This window comes from Hyperolius riggenbachi, chromosome 12 (genome assembly GCF_040937935.1).
Source record: "Hyperolius riggenbachi isolate aHypRig1 chromosome 12, aHypRig1.pri, whole genome shotgun sequence".
Lineage (NCBI taxonomy): Eukaryota > Metazoa > Chordata > Amphibia > Anura > Hyperoliidae > Hyperolius > Hyperolius riggenbachi.
The window spans coordinates 66,523,101-66,539,684 of NC_090657.1; the positions used below are offsets into that span (position 1 = coordinate 66,523,101).

The 16,584-nt window shown below is 44.6% G+C and overlaps 1 protein-coding gene across 2 annotated transcripts in view; it reads left to right on the forward strand.

Annotated features, from left to right (window-relative positions):
* Positions 1-11,404: 11,404 nt before the first annotated feature.
* The window catches only part of LOC137541974 (retinoblastoma-like protein 1), a 71,705-nt gene continuing 66,525 nt past the window's right edge, over positions 11,405-16,584 (forward strand). For both annotated transcript variants that reach the window (XM_068263538.1, XM_068263539.1), the window contains exon 1: positions 11,405-11,477. The gene's annotated coding sequence lies outside the window, so the exon portion shown is untranslated. The remainder of the gene's footprint in view (positions 11,478-16,584) is intronic.

Here is a 16,584-nt window from a genome sequence, read left to right on the forward strand (position 1 = left end):
CTTTGCGCTGCGTTACACAGTGAGTTTGGTGTGTCAGTGTGTAGCAGAACTCTAATTACACTCCCTGATTGATGTATACCCATGCAAGACGTTTTAAAGCACTTTAGGCCTGCAATTTAGCATTCAATGTGATTTCTGCCCTTAAAATGCTGCTTTGCGTCAAATCCAGATTTTTCCCCGGGACTTTGGGGATGTATCCCACTCCGCCGTGCCCCCCTCCAGGTGTTAGACCCCTTGAAACATCTTTTCCATCACTTTTGTGGCCAGCATAATTTTTTCTATTTTTGAAAGTTTGCATCCCCATTGAAGTCTATTGCGGTTCGCGAACTTTTCCGCGAACCAAACCTTCCGCGGAAGTTCGCGAACCGAAAATCGGAGGTTCGCGACATCTCTAGTAAGGGAGGATATTACATCACAATTGGCTTCAGAAAAGACAGTCAAAGATGGAACCTGCCATGAGCTGTCAGGAGCATCAATCTCTGCAAATACTATATAAAACTTCTGTGAAATCCAAACATGGACAGTGAAATGCATATGTAATGTAAGTACAGCCAATATTTAGCTACTGATATATGTGTTTTTTTTTCTCTGACACCTTATACCTAACAGCTCCTCTTTAAAAAGACTTTTTAAACGATATTATCCTTCCTAACAGTCCGTTTAGGTGCCAATGTGAATCGGACCTGACACTGATTATTACCTTTTAGAAAAGAAGAAGAAAAAAAAACAAAAAAAAAGAGATACTTAAAGGGATACTGTAGGAGGGTCGGGGGAAAAGGAGCTGAACTTACCCGGGGCTTCTAATGGTCCCCCGCAGACATCCTGTGTTGGCGCAGCCACTCCCCAATGCTCCGGCCCCGCCTCCGGTTCACTTCTGGAATTTCTGACTTTAAAGTCAGAAAACCACTGCGCCTGCGTTGCCGTGTCCTCGCTCCCGCTGATGTCACCAGGAGTGTACTGCGCAGACACAGACCATACTGGGCCTGCGCTGTGCGCTCTTGATGACATCAGCGGGATCGAGGACACGGCAATGCAGGCGCAGTGGTTTTCTGACTTTAAAATCAGAAATTCCAGAAGTGAACAGGAGGCGGGGCCGGAACATCGGTGAGCGGCTGTGCGGGCACAGGATGTCTGCGGGGGACCATTAGAAGCCCCGGGTAAGTTCAGCTCATTTTCCTCTGACCACCCTACAGTATCCCTTTAAAGGTAACCTAAACTGAGAAGGATTTGGATTTTTCCTTTTAAAATAATACCAGCTGCCTGACTCTCCTGCTGATCTTGTGTCCTGTGTATACTTTTAGCCACAGCCCCTGAACAAGCATGCAGATCAGGTGCTCTGACTGAAGTCAGACTGGATTAGCTGCATGCTTGTTTCAGGTCTGTGATTCAACCACTACTGCAGTGAAAGAGATGAGTAGGGCTGCCAAGCAACTGGTATGGTTTAAAAGGAAACATCCATATCCCTCTCAGTTCAGCTTCCCTTTAAAGAGTAACAGTAACTAAGAATCGAACTTCAGCCCATTTAGCAGCTGATACCCATTTCTCATGAGAAATCTATTCCTTTTCTCAAACGGATCATCAGGGGGCTCTGTATGGCTGATTTTGTGGTGAAACCGCTCCCAGAGTGTGATGTCGGCACCTCACAGCACAGCACTGAGGTACTGACATCACACTGTGGAAGCCTTGTTGCATTGTGGGAAATAACTATTTCCACTATTTCATATAGAGAATGAAAAAAGTACAGTGCGGCACTCCCTATTAAAGAATGTACAGTGGAAGCAAAAAAAAAGCAAAAAGTTATCTCACCACTTTCGTCTTGATCCCTGCTGTAAACCACTTCGAGAACGTGTGCTCCATGTAGACAGGGAAAGAACAAATGTATCAATGGACCAACAAGAAGAAAAAGAAAACGTGCACCTTCCGTTCTTTGAAATATGTGTTTGTATTCAGCAGTGGTATAACATAACATCGGATCTCTTACATCAGGTTTCCATTAGTGTGACCCATGTTGGACGATAGTGGTGGTGGAGGTGGGTAGCGAGTGTGGATGGCAGAAAGCGACGGCCGTTTCGTGTCACAACGACACTTGGTCACGCTGTGTACCACCTTTGAATGGAAGACGGCCAGTTCCGGGTAAAAGACGGGGTAAAGCCCCGCCCCTTCCGGAAAGCCGAATCTTCCATGATTGGAGCTTCAGGCCTGGCCCAACAAGACGGCGCTAAGCGTCATTCGTCACTAGTGCGTCCCTGGGGACGCATCTCAAGAGACTACATTGCCCACAAATCCGAGCGTGCTAATGCGCTCTGACGTCGCGTCTCAATGGAAATCTCCGTGGAGACAATATACAGGACTACATTACCCATAGTTCAAGGCTTCAAATTAAGCTCCGAACTTAAATAGAGAAACGGGTTGTCATGGCAACCAAAGAGGCGATAGAGATCAACTATTACCTCACAGCTTCAAACTGAGGATACATTTAAAACATCACTCAGTTTTTAGTAAGTGGTCCATGTAAGACGTTTCAAATTATGGGCAACATATTTAACGTCGTCTTGTCTGCCAGGCCTAAAGAGATCAGAATGTGTCACAATGTGTATTTCTTAAAGTGACTCAAAACAGTGAACGCATTAAAAAAGTTAAAAACAATAGGATACTCAGTGACTATTACAAAACAGATCTAGTAGCGACGTTAACTGGACACAGGAATATAGGGGTTCAAAAAATTCCAAAGAATCCCAATATCTATAAGACTAAGAATATAACCAGATAGGAAAACATTAGAATAAGTAAGGTCTGTCACCAGTCTTAGATGCACAGCAGCGCTAGTTGCGAAAAGCAGGAATGCCCCATCTAAAATTAATCATAAATGGGGTTATTGTGCTGCTGTAGCCAAAGACAAGGACACATCTCCTCCTTCTTTAACCGTCTCAGCACTACGTCACTGAATAGCTTAAGATCACTGAAATTACAAAGTACAAAATACAATAACAAAATACATCAATGTACAATAATACAGCAGTTCTATTCTATGGTTCTAGCATGCTAGCCATTTCCACCTTATCATTTAGGCCTATTGGGCCCATTGCTTCAGTTCTAAGAATTAATTTTGTCTCTTCTCTTAGTAACAATCTGTCACGATCCCCTCCTCTTCGTGGATTTTCCACCTTGATCAACCCTGCGAACCTTATCCCTCCTCCTTTAGAGGCATGAGCCTCCCTCATGTGATTTATAAAGCGGGTGCAGCCCTTTCCAGTTTTAATGGACGTAATATGTTCACGTATCCTAGTCTTCATGGATCTGGTCGTTTGACCAATGTAGAATCTACCGCACTGGCAGATCATCACGTATGCTACATATTCTGTTTGGCAGGTAATAAAGTCTTTCACCATAATTTTCTCTTTTCCAATTTAAATATTTTTCTGAGTTAACATCTGTCTACAAAATCTACAATGCCCACAACGGTAATTCCCTTTTGGTAGTGTTTTGTCTAGCCATGTAGTGGATCTAGGAGATACAAATTCGCTATTGGTTAATATATTTCCTAGTGTAGGTGCCCTTCTGAAGGCGACTCTGGGTAATTCTCCTATACATGGGGCAAGAGACTGGTCTTGTTTAAGAATTGACCAGTTTTTATAAATAGATTTTCTTACTTGATCTGCCATTGGTGAAAAATCAAAAAGTAGGGACATTCTGTCCTCTCTATTCCTTACTCTGCCAGTGCGGGAAATCAACATTTTGCGATCCTGTGTCTCTGCTCGTTCTTTGGCCCTTTTCAACAATCTTTCATTGTATCCCCTTCTTTTAAATCTGTTAGTAAGGTCGTTTGCTTGTTTCTGGAAATCCTCCTCCAATGTATTGTTTCGTTTCAGTCTTAAATATTGGCCGTATGGTATAGCTTCTGTCACATTTTTAGAATGAAAACTGTCAGCATGCAGTAAGGAATTAGTTGCAGTGCTTTTTCTATATCCCTTGGTAACCAATCTATTATCCTCAACAATTAGACTCAGGTCCAAAAATTCAATTGAAGTACTTCAATTGAATTTTTGGACCTGAGTCTAATTGTTGAGGATAATAGATTGGTTACCAAGGGATATAGAAAAAGCACTGCAACTAATTCCTTACTGCATGCTGACAGTTTTCATTCTAAAAATGTGACAGAAGCTATACCATACGGCCAATATTTAAGACTGAAACGAAACAGTACATTGGAGGAGGATTTCCAGAAACAAGCAAACGACCTTACTAACAGATTTAAAAGAAGGGGATACAATGAAAGATTGTTGAAAAGGGCCAAAGAACGAGCAGAGACACAGGATCGCAAAATGTTGATTTCCCGCACTGGCAGAGTAAGGAATAGAGAGGACAGAATGTCCCTACTTTTTGATTTTTCACCAATGGCAGATCAAGTAAGAAAATCTATTTATAAAAACTGGTCAATTCTTAAACAAGACCAGTCTCTTGCCCCATGTATAGGAGAATTACCCAGAGTCGCCTTCAGAAGGGCACCTACACTAGGAAATATATTAACCAATAGCGAATTTGTATCTCCTAGATCCACTACATGGCTAGACAAAACACTACCAAAAGGGAATTACCGTTGTGGGCATTGTAGATTTTGTAGACAGATGTTAACTCAGAAAAATATTTAACTTGGAAAAGAGAAAATTATGGTGAAAGACTTTATTACCTGCCAAACAGAATATGTAGCATACGTGATGATCTGCCAGTGCGGTAGATTCTACATTGGTCAAACGACCAGATCCATGAAGACTAGGATACGTGAACATATTACGTCCATTAAAACTGGAAAGGGCTGCACCCGCTTTATAAATCACATGAGGGAGGCTCATGCCTCTAAAGGAGGAGGGATAAGGTTCGCAGGGTTGATCAAGGTGGAAAATCCACGAAGAGGAGGGGATCGTGACAGATTGTTACTAAGAGAAGAGACAAAATTAATTCTTAGAACTGAAGCAATGGGCCCAATAGGCCTAAATGATAAGGTGGAAATGGCTAGCATGCTAGAACCATAGAATAGAACTGCTGTATTATTGTACATTGATGTATTTTGTTATTGTATTTTGTACTTTGTAATTTCAGTGATCTTAAGCTATTCAGTGACGTAGTGCTGAGACGGTTAAAGAAGGAGGAGATGTGTCCTTGTCTTAGGGTACAGCAGCACAATAACCCCATTTATGATTAATTTTAGATGGGGCATTCCTGCTTTTCGCAACTAGCGCTGCTGTGCATCTAAGACTGGTGACAGACCTTACTTATTCTAATGTTTTCCTATCTGGTTATATTCTTAGTCTTATAGATATTGGGATTCTTTGGAATTTTTTGAACCCCTATATTCCTGTGTCCAGTTAACGTCGCTACTAGATCTGTTTTGTAATAGTCACTGAGTATCCTATTGTTTTTAACTTTTTTAATGCGTTCACTGTTTTGAGTCACTGTCACTTTAAGAAATACACATTGTGACACATTCTGATCTCTTTAGGCCTGGCAGACAAGACGACGTTATATATGTTGCCCATAATTTGAAACGTCTTACATGGACCACTTACTAAAAACTGAGTGATGTTTTAAATGTATCCTCAGTTTGAAGCTGTGAGGTAATAGTTGATCTCTATCGCCTCTTTGGTTGCCATGACAACCCGTTTCTCTATTTAAGTTCGGAGCTTAATTTGAAGCCTTGAACTATGGGTAATGTAGTCCTGTATATTGTCTCCACGGAGATTTCCATTGAGACGCGACGTCAGAGCGCATTAGCACGCTCGGATTTGTGGGCAATGTAGTCTCTTGAGATGCGTCCCCAGGGACGCACTAGTGACGAATGACGCTTAGCGCCGTCTTGTTGGGCCAGGCCTGAAGCTCCAATCATGGAAGATTCGGCTTTCCGGAAGGGGCGGGGCTTTACCCCGTCTTTTACCCGGAACTGGCCGTCTTCCATTCAAAGGTGGTACACAGCGTGACCAAGTGTCGTTGTGACACGAAACGGCCGTCGCTTTCTGCCATCCACACTCGCTACCCACCTCCACCACCACTATCGTCCAACATGGGTCACACTAATGGAAACCTGATGTAAGAGATCCGATGTTATGTTATACCACTGCTGAATACAAACACATATTTCAAAGAACGGAAGGTGCACGTTTTCTTTTTCTTCTTGTTGGTCCATAAATAACTATTTCCAACTGCTAAAAATACAAGCAGCATCTCCTTCCAGTGACATCACCTGCCAGCAGTAAAAATGTCACCATGTGATAAATGTCAGAATGTAAATCAGTGAGAGGAAAGAATTACAATGAGCAAACACTGATTAAATCATTTATACATTATTGTAAAAATTACGCACTTATTTATTACATTATTTTCACTGGCGTTCCTCTTCAAATCCACTTAGGCCTCTTTCACAGTGCAATGTTAAAACAATATTTAACACAGAAGAACGCATTGCAATGAAAAATCAATACCCCATTCACAGTGCACATGTTGCGTCGGTGTCTAAGGCTGCACATTAAAGAGACACTGAAGCGGAAAAAAAACTATGATATTATGATTTGTATGTGTAGTACAGCTAAGAAATAAAACATTAAGATCAGATACATCAGTCTAATTGTTTCCAGTACAGGAAGAGTGAAGAAACTCCAGTTGTTATCTCTATACAAAAAAGCCATTGGCCTCAATTCACTAACCTTAACTCCTGTCTTTAATAACTCTTCTGAGCTGTTTTACAGTTATCACCATGGTGATATAATTGTGATAACTGTAAAACAGCTCAGAAGAGTTATTAAAGACAGGAGTTAAGCTTAGCGAATTGAGGCCAATATCTCTACAACTTTTAAAGTCGTGGAGAGGGCTGTTTTCTGACTTTTATTATCTCAACTGTTAGTTAACTATTTACTTTTCCTCTGGCACAGGAGAGGTCATTAGTTCACAGACTGCTCTGAAATAATCATTTTGAATGTTGAGTGTTGTGTAATCTGCACATATTAGAGAATGATGCAATGTTAGAAAAAAACACTATATACCTGAAAATAAAAATATGAGAATATTTTCTTTGCTGCTAATCTTCTAGTAATTATTCATAGTACACAACCAATTCATTATATCATATATTTTTTTTCGCTTCAGTGTCTCTTTAAGTGAAAGTACTGCCTGCTGTGCGTTATACTTGTTATCAGCTGTGTTAGACTGTTTGCACATGCTCAGTAATGACTTTGAGACATATTTTCATTGCCTGTATTTTCTACTGTATATGCTGTATGCGTTGGTAACGCTACATTGCTACTTTTTGAGCGTTGTATGTTTGCGGTGCGACTTTAACGTCGCACCAAAACGCAAGGTCCCACTGTGAAAGAGGCCTAAAATTCAGCCTAAACTAAAGTGGGCACACAAAATTAAAATACTATTGTACAGTCTTATGCAGACATAACACAAATTATATATTAACCACTTGAGGACCCACCCTTTACCCCCCCTTAAGGACCAGCGCTGGTTTGATTGATCTGTGCTGGGTGGGCTCTGCAGCCCCCAGCACAGATCAGGGTGCAGGCAGGGAGATCAGATTGCCCCCCTTTTTCCCCCCTATGGGGATGATGTGCTGGGGGGGTCTGATCTCTCCTGCCTGCTGTGGGTGGCGGGGGGGGCACCTCAAAGCCCCCCTCCGCGGCGACATTCTCCCCCCTCCCTCTCCTACCTGCTCCCCCGGGAGATCTGGGCTGCACAGGACGCTATCCGTCCTGTGCAGCCAGTGACAGGACGTCCCCTGTCACATGGCGGCGATCCCCGGCCGCTGATTGGCCGGGGATCGCCGATCTGCCTTACGGCGCTGCTGAGCAGCAGCGCCGTACAAATGTAAACAAAGCGGATTATTTCCGCTTGTGTTTACATCTAGCCTGCGAGCCGCCATCGGCGGCCCGCAGGCTATTCACGGAGCCCCCCGCCGTGATTTGACAGGAAGCAGCCGCTCGTACGAGATTAATTAGGCTGCAGCTGGCGACGCAGTACTGCGTCGCTGGTCCTGCAGCTGCCACTTTGCCGACGCACATTATGAGTGTGCGGTCGGCAAGTGGTTAATGCAACTGACACTGCAGGTGAATCTCAAAAATGACCCATAAATCCAAACCAGATCAAGTGCCGCAAGGCGGTAAATTATGCAATACACCTGATTTGCTACCCCTGTTTGGCTAGTAGGGATGGCCAGTGAGATGCAAATAGTCACAAGTAGATGTAAGATTATGCACATTTTGAATGCACATATTAGCAGCTTGAAGATGAATCCCCGTGGCGAAATTCAGTTGGTCCATTTTAAAGCTGCCTAAATTTGCAGATCCCTGAATCATCAATGTATTGATTGGATCTCATTGCTGGGGTGACAGTTTGGGGGTCGCTATGCATCACTAGGCAACAGCAGAGCGGTGCATCTGTACAGTACAGCATTGCGGCCTCGAACTGTCACTACAGGTGTGTACGGAACTTCAGGTACAGATGACATGAAGGGTTAATAGGATAGGTTGTTTTTTTTCTGCAGTGACCGGTCTTTCAGGGGTGTAACAATGGCCCCTGCCATCACGGGGCCCACTCCTGTCAGCAAATACAGAGTTTAATGGAAGGTGGGGGCAGTGGTGTGTTATACATTACCTGCTTATGGCAGCAGGACAGGTCCTCACGCCTCTTCTGTGTAGCCACTGGTCTAGGGTAAAAGGATCTCTCCGACTTTATTTAACACATCAGCAAAAACACAGACGACCGCTCACGCGTATCGGAGCTCTGTATGGCTCCTTAATCATAGCTAACATAGAGCAGCTAGACACGGGTATCTAGATGGCCTTTTAACAATCCTTTTTGTACATTGGATATTGTCATTGTAAAGAGAACCCGAGGTGGGATTATATTATGCTAGTGGGGCACAGAGGCTGGTTGTGCACAGTAACACCAGCCTCTGTTGCCCCATGGTGTGCCTCAAAGACCCCCCCTGTGCGCCGCTATACCCCCGCAGTGCAATGTTTACCTAAGCGCTGTCTGTCAGCGCCGGTCCCCCGCCTCCTCATCGGCGCTACCCGCCTGTGTCCCTTCCCTCCCGCTGATTGGAGGGAAGTGACGCGGCGGGTAGCGCCGATACGGAGGAGGCGGGGGAGCGGCGCTGACAGACAGCGCTTAGGTAAACATTGTGCTGGCGACACGCTGCGTGTCGCCAGCACTGCGGGGGTATAGCGACGCGCAGGGGGGTCTTTGAGGCACACCATAGGGCAACAGAGGCTGGTGTTACTGTGCACAACCAGCCTCTGTGCCCCACTAGCATAATATAATCCCACCTCGGGTTCTCTTTAAATGCGTTTGTGCTGTCACTTTAAGAAAAGTAGCAGTATGTAGAAAAGGAGGCACTCCTAGATAGATAGACAGCGATGTGCTCAGGCATGTCGCCATGGTTGCGCGGCCGGGGCGGAGTCTATGGGGGACGGCGGGTCGCTCTGACGTAACGCGCATGCGCCGATTTTTGACGCGTGTGCGTTCGCCTTGCGTTCCAGCCGCCTCCCCGTACGCGTCCGGCCACTCCCCTGGCCGTTCGCGTCACTCAGTCTCCGGCCGCGTGCCAATGCGGAGACTCGGCCCGCCTTTGTTGGGCGGGGTCTGCCGCTGATGGCGTCTGATACGCCTGGTGGTGGGACGTAGCGGCGGGGAGTCCTGTACAGGGTGTGGGTGAGTGCTCCATGTCCCCATTGGCCTCCCTTCTTATTTTGATTGTTTTCCATCAGGTCCGCATGCAACATTAGGACTTGTGATTGGTCTGTATATCCAGACCTGTGATTGGTTGATATGTGGGTGGTTATATATATATATGGTGTATGCTACGTATATTTGTCAGTCTGTCATCTGCTTGATAAAGGGGGATCCCCCCGAAACGTCGCACTCTGTGTGACAGCCTGTAACCTTGATACTACAATAAAAGAGCATGAATATTTAGATGGTGCCGGCTTCATCTTCTACTTTAAGAAATGTAGCAACGCCCATTATTGGGTGGGCATTTGACCATATATACCCATGTCTAGTTGCTCTATGTTAGCTATGATTAAGGAGCCATACAGAGCTCCGATACGCGTGAGCTGTCGTCTGTGTTTTTGCTGATGTGTTAAATAAAGTCGGAGAGATCCTTTTACCCTACAACGGTGTAGCGGGACATTCCTTTTTTGTTCATAGGAGTGAAGAAGACCTGCCTATGCTGGAAGCAGGTAATGTATAATGCTCTGCTGTCACCGCTCTGTATTTACTGACATTTACCTCCTGGCCTACAAGAAAATGGGGGGGGGGGGGGGGGGGTTAACATATATACGCACACACATATTTCCTGGTGAGAATTGGTTCTTTTGTTAATAAAAGTGGAGTTACACCCAGGGCCGGTTTAAGCAACAATGGGGCCCCAGGGCAAAATAAACCTGGGGGGCCCCCCGAACATATACCCCGGAACAAAAATCGGCATTAGGGGACCTTTTTTGCAGCTGGTATAACAGGGTGTGAAGTCCCAATCGGTCGGAGCTCCACATTCTGGCTATCCCAGCCTGCATGGGGGACAAGGGGTTAAAAAGTGTCAGGAGGGGGGACCCCACATAATTTAAAAAAAAAAAAAAAAATTCCCACACTCTAAACATAAAAAAAAAATTGATAAAATAGGAAAAATTGCCAGGGATCTTCATACAGCCATATTGCGGATGTATAGCGATCCCTGGCCAAAGCGATGCGGCTGCGTATAGACCCCCTGGAAACCCCGTCAGGAAATTTATTGCGCTTACGTTTGATGCATGTAAAATTACACTACCGTTAGGTTTGCTACTAAAAGTGATATTTACCGCATTTAAAAGTATACTTTTTTCCTTCGAAACTTTAAAATCGATTTTCTCAAAAACTATAAGGTCTTTTTGAAAAATTGTTTTTTCCTCTTATTCCTAATGATCTCCTTAACATATCCTGCAAATTTAGGGTTTCTAGCATTTAAGGTGGATTTGCTATTAACCATTAAAGTCGGCAGGTTTTTAAATGTGTATTTTTTTTTCCTTTGAAACTTTAAAATCGATTTTCTCAAAAACTATAAGGCTGATTTGAAATTTTTTTTCCTCTTGTAGCCACTGGGGGCCCCTACAAGCTCTGGGGCCCTGGGGCAGCTGCCTCCTTTGCCTTAATGGTAGCGCCGGCCCTGATTACACCTTAAATATGCAGGTTGCATATTACTCATACCACTGACATTTGTGAAAACTCTGCAGGCAGTGAAAAGGTTAAGGAACGTGGACTCCTTTCGCGCGCTTTTCTTTTCTCCTCCTGCAGTCCATACGTAGGTAGACTAGGGCGGGGCGAAGGTGTTTTCTCTTGGTTGCTTGACTTGCTTCCTCATTTCCTCGTATCACTGGGTTCCTGACTGAAGTGTATGAACAGAGGTTTAGCAACAGGACTGGAAACAGCTGGATTTTCCACTTGTGCCGACAGTGAGTAATGTCATGTAATGCAGCTGTATTGATCATTTACCAATACAGGTATGTGGCAGGGATTAATGGCAGGTCTGATGTCATTTTGCTTACATATAAGGCATCGTTATTCCACAGGAATACTAGTAAAGACTGTGGTACAAAAGTGTACAAAAAACATGTGCTGGACTAGCTTGATGGTCTCTCTCCTAAGCAATACGCTAGCATTAATAACTTATTTATCATACAGTCATTAACCCTCTGCACTCAACACTCACAACAAGCTGAAACTCAACTAGTTAGAAATACAGCTAGGTTGCATTCAGTTGCTTTAAACATCACCCGACGAAGCAGTTGATTCGTAGGAGGGTTAGTCTAAGGTGTACTGGTAGAAAGGTTAGTGTTAGGCATATTGGTAGGAGGGTTAGGGCACTTTTACACTTAGTCCCATGTTTTCTTATGGCACTTTTCACACTTAACACATTTTAACTGAAATCTTTTTCACAATGCACTGCTATGGAAAAAGCGCATACTAACGCATACTAACACATACATTTTACGCATTACTGGGTCAATGCGTAAAAATTTACGCATTGAAGCAGTAATGCGTAAAAATGTATGTGTTAATGTTCCTGCACTAGCGGGAATGCGTAAAAATGTACGCAATGCGTCCTGCCGACCTCCGAGGTCGGCAAGCTGCCAGTGGGGGACTGGAGCAGCAGTGAGTGACTACGAGGGCACAGGATGGTTGCATGGGGCTGGTAGAAGCCCCAGGTAAGTGAAACTCATTTTTTTTATTTTGCTTGAACCTTCCCTTTAAGTGTAAAAGGGCCCTTAGTGTAAGGTGTACTGGTAGTAAGGTTAGTGTTAGGCATATTGGTAGGAGGGTTAGTGTAAGGTGTACTGGTAGTAAGGTTAGTGTTAGGGACATTGGTAGGAGGGTTAGTGTAAGGTGTACTGGAAAGGTTAGTGCTAGGTATATCCTACTGATTCACCTAACACTAACCTGCATACCAATACACCTTACACTAATCCTCCTAACAATAAGCATTACACTAAGGTGTATTGGTACAGGTTAGTGTTAGGCATATGGGTAGGAAGGTTAGTGACAGGTGTATTAATAGAAAGGATAATGTTAGGCATATTGGTAGAAGGGTTAGTGTAAGGTGTATTGGTACAAACCCTCCTACTGATACCCCTAACACTAACCTTTCACCACCCCTCCTACCAATACACCTTACCCTAACCTTTGCGCCAATACTCCTAACACTAACCTTATCAGTACGCCTAACACTGACCTTTGTACTAATACACTTTACACTAACCCTCCTACCAATATGCCTAGCATTAACCTTAGTGTAAGGTTCATTGATACAAAGGCTAGTGTAAGGTGCATTGGTAGGAGGGTTAGTGTAAGGTGCATTGGTAGGAGGGTTAGTGTAAGGTGCATTGGTAGGAGGGTTAGTGTAAGGTGCATTGGTAGGAGGGTTTGTGTAAGGTGCATTGGTAGGAGGGTTTGTGTAAGGTGCATTGGTAGGAGGGTTTGTGTAAGGTGCATTGGTAGGAGGGTTTGTGTAAGGTGCATTGGTAGGAGGGTTTGTGTAAGGTGCATTGGTAGGAGGGTTTGTGTAAGGTGCATTGGTAGGTGGGTTTGTGTAAGGTGCATTGGTAGGTGGGTTTGTGTAAGGTGCATTGGTAGGTGGGTTTGTGTAAGGTGCATTGGTAGGAGAGTTTGTGTAAGGTGCATTGGTAGGAGGGTTTGTGTAAGGTGCATTGGTAGGTGGGTTTGTGTAAGGTGCTTTGGTAGGAGAGTTTGTGTAAGGTGCATTGGTAGGAGAGTTTGTGTAAGGTGCATTGGTAGAAGGGTTTGTGTAAGGTGCATTGGTAGGAGGGTTAGTGTAAGGTGCATTGGTAGGAGGGTTTGTGTAAGGTGCATTGGTAGGAGGGTTTTGTGTAAGGTGCATTAGTAGGAGCGTTAGTGTAAGGTGCATTAGTAGGAGCGTTAGTGTAAGGTGCATTGGTAGGTGGGTTAGTGTAAGGTGCATTGGTAGGAGAGTTTGTGTAAGGTGCATTGGTAGGAGAGTTTGTGTAAGGTGCATTGGTAGGAGGGTTAGTGTAAGGTGCATTAGTAGGAGGGTTAGTGTAGGGTGCATTGGTAGGAGAGTTTGTGTAAGGTGCATTGGTAGGAGGGTTAGTATAAGGTGCATTAGTAGGAGGGTTAGTGTAAGGTGCATTGGTAGGAGAGTTTGTGTAAGGTGCATTAGTAGTAGGGTTTGTGTAAGGTGCATTGGTAGGAGGGTTAGTGTAAGGTGCATTGGTAGGAGGGTTAGTGTAAGGTGCATTGGTAGGTGGGTTTGTGTAAGGTGCATTGGTAGGAGAGTTTGTGTAAGGTGCATTGGTAGGAGGGTTAGTGTAAGGTGCATTAGTAGGAGGGTTAGTGTAAGGTGCATTAGTAGGAGGGTTTGTGTAAGGTGCATTAGTAGGAGGGTTAGTGTAAGGTGCATTAGTAGGAGGGTTAGTGTAAGGTGCATTAGTAGGAGGGTTAGTGTAAGGTGCATTAGTAGGAGGGTTAGTGTAAGGTGCATTGGTAGGTGAGTTTGTGTAAGGTGCATTGGCAGGAGGGTTAGTGTAAGGTGCATTAGTAGGAGGGTTAGTGTAAGGTGCATTGGTAGGAGGGTTTGTGTAAGATGCATTAGTAGGAGGGTTAGTGTAAGGTGCATTAGTAGGAGGGTTAGTGTAAGGTGCATTGGTAGGAGGGTTAGTGTAAGGTGCATTGGTAGGAGGGTTAGTGTAAGGTGCATTAGTAGGAGGGTTAGTGTAAGGTGCATTAGTAGGAGGGTTAGTGTAAGGTGCATTGGTAGGAGGGTTAGTGTAAGGTGCATTAGTAGGAGGGTTAGTGTAAGGTGCATTAGTAGGAGGATTAGTGTAAGGTGCATTGGTAGGAGGGTTTGTGTAAGGTGCATTAGTAGGAGGGTTAGTGTAAGGTGCATTAGTAGGAGGGTTAGTGTAAGGTGCATTAGTAGGAGGGTTAGTGTAAGGTGCATTGGTAGGAGGGTTAGTGTAAGGTGCATTAGTAGGAGGGTTAGTGTAAGGTGCATTAGTAGGAGGGTTAGTGTAAGGTGCATTGGTAGGAGGGTTTGTGTAAGATGCATTAGTAGGAGGGTTAGTGTAAGGTGCATTAGTAGGAGGGTTAGTGTAAGGTGCATTAGTAGGAGGGTTAGTGTAAGGTGCATTGGTAGGAGGGTTTGTGTAAGGTGCATTAGTAGGTGGGTTTGTGTAAGGTGCATTAGTAGGAGAGTTAGTGTAAGGTGCATTGGTAGGAGGGTTTGTGTAAGGTGCATTAGTAGGTGGGTTTGTGTAAGGTGCATTAGTAGGAGAGTTAGTGTAAGGTGCATTGGTAGGAGGGTTAGTGTAAGGTGCATTGATAGGAGGGTTTGTGTAAGGTGCATTGGTAGGAGGGTTTGTGTAAGGTGCATTGGTAGGAGGGTTTGTGTAAGGTGCATTGGTAGGAGGGTTTGTGTAAGGTGCATTGGTAGGAGGGTTTGTGTAAGGTGCATTGGTAGGAGGGTTTGTGTAAGGTGCATTGGTAGGAGGGTTTGTGTAAGGTGCATTGGTAGGAGGGTTTGTGTAAGGTGCATTGGTAGAAGGGTTAGTGTAAGGTGCATTAGTAGGAGGGTTAGTATAAGGTATAAGGTGCATTGGTAGGAGGGTTAGTGTAAGGTGTATTGGTACAAAGATTTATGTTATGTATATTGGTAGGATGGTTAAGGTAAGGTATCCCTCCTACAAACCCTATTACCGATGCACATAACATTAACCTTTGTACCAATACGCCACACAATAACTTTTGTACAAATACACCATACACTTATCTTTATACCAATACGCCTTAGTGTTTGGCGTATGGGTAGGATGGTTAGTGCTAGGCATATTGGGAGGAGGGTTAGTGTCACAGGAGCCCTAGTGGCTGACCGCACTTAGCCCTCTAAACGGTGCCAGCGCACAGATCGTGCGAACTCTGGTCGCAGTCAATGCGCAGGAACCGTTAAGAATTAGCCGCAGACAACTCAGAAGGGAGCCTGTGAGACACGGGTGATTACAACTTCACCCACTGGTTCAGAGTAAACTGCCACCACCGCGGTTACCATGGGACCGTGGAGCCCACTAACTGACTGACTAGTCCTGCGAATAAAACGGTTAAACACACGGTATTCTGTCTAGCCAACAACAAACAAACAGTAGCGTATCTTCAGAGACCCGGGATCAGTTCTGCGTGTGCTGATAAGCAGGGTAGCGGACAGTGAATGACTTGGAGAAAGTCGTTTATTCACGCAATATAAATAATTAATATATAGACAATTATTAAAATCACAATTATTAAGACAGTAATAGCCAGTATAAAAAAATAAAAGAAGGGAGAAAAATACTTAGTTCCTGGAAAGATGTCCTTTTTGTGGGAAAAACAGAGTTCTGGGTTTCAATCAGAGTTCAGACCAGGTGGATGCCAGCATATCCTCAAGCTGGCACCTGATGAGTTCAAAGGTGTTTTCAGGGTGGAGGACACTGAGTTTGGGTCCTCTGCCATTCTTATGCCCCTGCTTCAGTAGGAGGGAGTGAGGGCGGGGAGCCATACACCCCCTTAGAAGATGAGATGAGCCCTCCCCTTGTCCTGGGGGCTAGAAATCATATCTACCCATATATGGGCTCTATCTCACAGAACCGTACAGGTCAGGGCCGATTTATTAACATTTTCAGGTCTGTCTCGATTTACCCAGCGCCCTGATACCAGACATGTGGTATCATCAGGGCATTTTCAAACTGCCTAACTGGCAGTCCTTACCTCAGAATGTTCTGAAACTTCCTCAGAACCAGCACCGGGGCTCATGCTACACTTCCCTCACGTTTGGCGAAGCTGCCATCTCAGGAACCCCAGAAATATGACAGATCTGGGAAGTTATGGATATGCTATGAGACTCAGGTTATTCCCAGGCAAAGGCTCTTTGAAGTTTGGAGCAGCCAGCTAGGTGTCACCTCCCCTGCTGGGAGGGAGCCAGTGGGTCTGGCTTCCCCCCAACTAGATTGCTTCTGCCATGGTGCTTGTCACCTTATACCTGATGGATGGGCCATC